The sequence below is a fragment of the Lolium rigidum genome, chromosome 3, assembly GCF_022539505.1.
Source record: "Lolium rigidum isolate FL_2022 chromosome 3, APGP_CSIRO_Lrig_0.1, whole genome shotgun sequence".
Taxonomy (NCBI): Eukaryota; Viridiplantae; Streptophyta; class Magnoliopsida; order Poales; family Poaceae; genus Lolium; species Lolium rigidum.
This window is the reverse complement of record NC_061510.1, coordinates 304,583,615-304,587,811: the sequence shown is the minus strand read 5'-3', so window position 1 is coordinate 304,587,811 and position 4,197 is coordinate 304,583,615. Positions and strand designations below refer to the sequence as shown.

General features: G+C 46.9%; 1 long non-coding RNA gene across 1 annotated transcript; it reads left to right on the top strand.

Moving 5' to 3' along the window:
* The first annotated feature begins 2,005 nt into the window (after nucleotides 1-2,005).
* LOC124699785 lies at nucleotides 2,006-2,541 on the top strand. The gene is made up of 3 exons (XR_007001522.1): nucleotides 2,006-2,194; nucleotides 2,299-2,374; nucleotides 2,485-2,541. It is a non-coding gene; the product is annotated as an uncharacterized LOC124699785 (long non-coding RNA).
* The last annotated feature ends 1,656 nt before the right edge of the window (nucleotides 2,542-4,197 follow it).

The window sequence follows — 4,197 nt, the reverse complement described above, 5'->3', positions numbered from 1 at the left end:
TTTTCGATAAAGGGAATATATTAATATCAAAACGATACCAATTACACCCAGCCTCTGCAACAACGCACCACCCTAATGGCACTACGGATGCACACAGCCAAAAAAAGGAAAAGAAAACTAAGAAACAAAAGTCCCGCTACAGTATCTCGGGCCTAACAACAGCAATAATACAGACTCTCCAAAAACGACGCCTCCAAGAAGGGAACAGTGCGCTAACACCATCGTCGCCCGATCCAAAATCTTAGATTTTCACCCTGAAGATAGTCCCCGCTCTCAAAACAATGCCTCCAACAAGATCATTGCCAGGCACAACCAGTTAAAGCCAGACCTTGGGTTTTCACCCTGAAAGGTAGGACTCTGAACTTCATATGTGTTGTCGCTCACACTTTCATACCACTGCTGTGAAGCCCGGAACACCAAGCAAATCCCTCAACAACGCGGAGATTTGAACCTCCCTTAGCTAGTCCTCCCCTCCGGCCTTCATGAACTCCCCTTCTTCCGACTTTCATCATGGATCCATAGTCACTTGATGTCAACACAGAAAAAGAGCTTCGCGCCGCTCCCTCCAGAACCAATCGGTCGGAATAAAAGCATGGGTGCGCACGACCGAATACCACCGATCCAGCAAACTTCAGGCAAAAAGCACTGTTACATTCGCCGGCGGAACCTTCCGGAACTCAACAATCCGGCTAGATCACGAGTCCAGGCCTCCAGTAGGTCTTCCTCTTCACGCAAGAGAGACCCTAGGACCACCACCTTTATTCAGGTCAGACCCCCACGTCGGCGACCGTCCCGGGCTGGCCATGCCAACCTTCCACCGGTGACTCCGTCGCCGGCTTTCAAGCATCTCCATCTCACCGCCGGAACGCGGTGATAGATCGATAGATCCACCACCACCAACTGCATGCCGACCCTCTCCGGCGAAGAAGAGGGCCACCTCCACCGTCGTACCCAAGGCTGCTGCCCCGGACGACCTCGTGTCGCGGGTGAAACCCGAGATCGCCTCCACTCACCGGCAAGAGGGGGGATTGGCGCAGGCCATGAGCCTGGCCGCCACCCACCACCAACCCCTGCCGGAGTGCTGCGGAGCTGACGGGAGAAGGGAGGCCGCAGCGCTGGCCGCCGCCGCCCATCCCACACGCCGGCCGCCAGGGGAGCCGACGGGAGAAGGGGGCGCAGCGCTGGACACCGCCGCCCGATTCATCCGCGCGCCCGTCATGCATCGAGGAGGGAGATCCGGCCGCCATCACTAGGCGTCGATGACGAGGAGCCCCCGCCGCCGCCACGCCCCGTGGGCCTTTGCCCCGGCGGCGCTACCGGCGGCGGCGGCGGTTAGGGCTGGGGTGCGGGAGGGTTATGGGGGTGCGGGAGGGATACGAGACAGGTTATCAGGCAGCAGCATCTAAAGGTGTATATGATGCCCCCCATAGGGGGCCTCACAAGCGTTTGGATTTTCGGCCGTCCGATTGGGGTGACGTGGCGCGATCTCGGCCGGCCGTTCCGTCCAGGGCGTGAGGCCCTCCCGTAAACCCGCGTTTTATCCATGGGTCCTGTAAAGCCCTCCCGGCCCAGCCTCTCGTGTCGCGACTCGGTGGCCTCCTGCCCAATCCCCTCCCGAGCTCCTCCTCTTCCAATCCCATCGCAATCTCATCCCACAGTCGCTCGCGCCGCCTCCCACCTCCAGCTCCGGCTTGGCCCGCCACCTCCCGTCCTCCCTTCTCCAATCCCCTCGCTTCGCCGCACACCGAGCCATGTTTTGGCTACCACTTTTCCCACCCTTGCGTCAAGACGCCGCCATCGTCCTCGACCTTGGCGAGCCAACCTCCACCTTGCGCCGTCGCCATCGCCGGTAGCAGTGGTGGGTGGCTGCTTCTTCGTGTCTTTGCTCTGTATCTCCCTCACGCGCTCTGGTACGTCCTCTATCCTCTATCCTCCTCCGACCTGCATCTTCTCCTTTTAATTTTATCGATCCATGGCATGTCCGTCACTGATTCGTCTTCTCCGTGAAGCCAAGGCTGTAGTTACACACTCTCTCTCATAACGGCTTGGGAAGGGCAAAGGTGGAGGTCTTCAGGCAATAGGGTGGCCGCTCAGGATTCCTTCTCCTCCATGGTGTTAGTGACAAGATCCCAAGGCCCTAGGCAACTTCTTCATCTTCAATTCTTCATGCCATTTTTTCTGCAGTCCGGTTCAGGTTTATCTCCAAGCAACTGGCCTTTCCTTTTGTTGGCATGTTGATTTTTGTTTGTATAAATTAAGTACATCTTGTGGCTGCAATTTTCCCCTACTGTGTTGAAGGTCCTACATGGTGATGCTTTGTATGGAGTCATACAATTTCAGAATTGCAGACAAACAACTATTGATTAGAGATTCAGTATGTGTTTTAGAACTTTATTGCATCGGAAAACTAAGCATGCACAATGATGATTCCTTGCTTCCTAATTAGAATCATCCTTTCTTATTCCCCATTTTAATTATGGCAAGTGCATACAAGCAAGGTATGAAACAACAAGTGCTGCTAGGATCTCAGCTTCCGCATGCTTTGGTCAACTACAAATTCTTCAAGTGTTACGCCCTTAAGTAAAACCGAGGTGGGAACCGTCCAACAAGCCTTTCTGATGTTTCTTCCATTGGTATTTTATATTCTATTCACCTCCACCAAATAATTATATTCAGCTGTGGCCTACTGTTGGAGGTGATATCAAACATAGCTCTTTGCCATTCTGCTCTACCTGAGTATGGTGAAGCACCCCCAACCCCAAGAGGTTTTTGTTTTTGTCTCTTCGGGGTGTTATTCTTTCCTAAATTTAGTGTACATTTTTTATCCCCTTAAATATTGGTCGATATCTAGAAATATGGATCCTTTGAATGCAGTAGTGGTTGGTTCTTCAGGAAATTACGAAGGCATATGATCTACAGTTTGTCCTACATGTTCTCTGCAGATGGAAGGGATTCTATCTAAAGTGAGAAGTCTAAAAATGAATCTGATGTTGGGCAAGCTTTATAGGATATCTAGAAATAACTGTACAGCTGCCATATGTATAAGGAAGTGTTTGAGGTACAACATAGCAAATGATTTGTTTCTACGATCATGAATGAATTATATAACTGTATATTACATATCGAATTATAATATAAAACTGTTATAGGGTTTCGATATATGGGTTAATCATTTTTATGTCTGAGCATCATTGATTAGTTTTGATGGTGGTTTTATTATTGTAGGGAATTTTAAAGTGACACTATTTATTTATATTATACAGTGTTTTGCATGAGAGTATAAATTAGGATATTACACGCACATACATTTGAAAATATTGCTTAAAAATATCAGGTCTGATGCGTGTATGCTATTTAAGAAGTGTTTTCCTACCTTGGAAACTTGTAGCTGTAGTTGCTCCTGAGCTATGATATGATATTTTATCAATATTATGTATTTGGTTCTTGAAAAATTAGGAGAGTATATAAATAAGAGTGCTCAAATCTTGCTAGCAAGTGCCCGTTATGATTCATGTGAAGATTATTTCTTTGGGGGTAACTAACTCAAAACCTCGGATTGTTTATCTACCGAAAAAATAATTGGTAAGGCATTCTACGAGGCACTGTTTGCCATGTGGTGTGGAGTGTTATCGTCTGATTTTTTTTTAGCTTGTTATAGTCTAGAGTGTTTCTCAAATAATTTTTGGAATGGATTTTGTGCAGATTTGCAGCGAAGTAACTCCCAAAACTTCTTTGCAGCAAACTAACTCAAAAACTCATTTTTTTTATTTTCTCTTCGTAGATAATAATTTTCAGATACTTTCTACTTATAATCTCAATCATATATATTTTTAAGTCATTGTTCTCTAGGCCATCATATTTTCCTAAAGATGGTATTTCAGTTTCATGAAAATCATTGTTGCCTGTCATATAAGGATCAATTACTTCATTCAGTTATTGAAAATTTGAAATGGACTATGATTTTGCAAATTATGTTTATATTTTGAATATGTAGATTGGCATTCATGTCCCTCAGGGATCCCTTTTGCTAATGAAGCATCACTACCTTGTTGGCTATACATGACCGTGCATGTGTTATTCCTTTATGCAAAGCAATCAACTCATTCTTGGCTTATTCTGAATGCAGCTGTCTGTTCTTTTGCAGCTGATGAAGAATTTTATTAGATCTCAATTTTCATGAAAGCTTCACTGATTCCA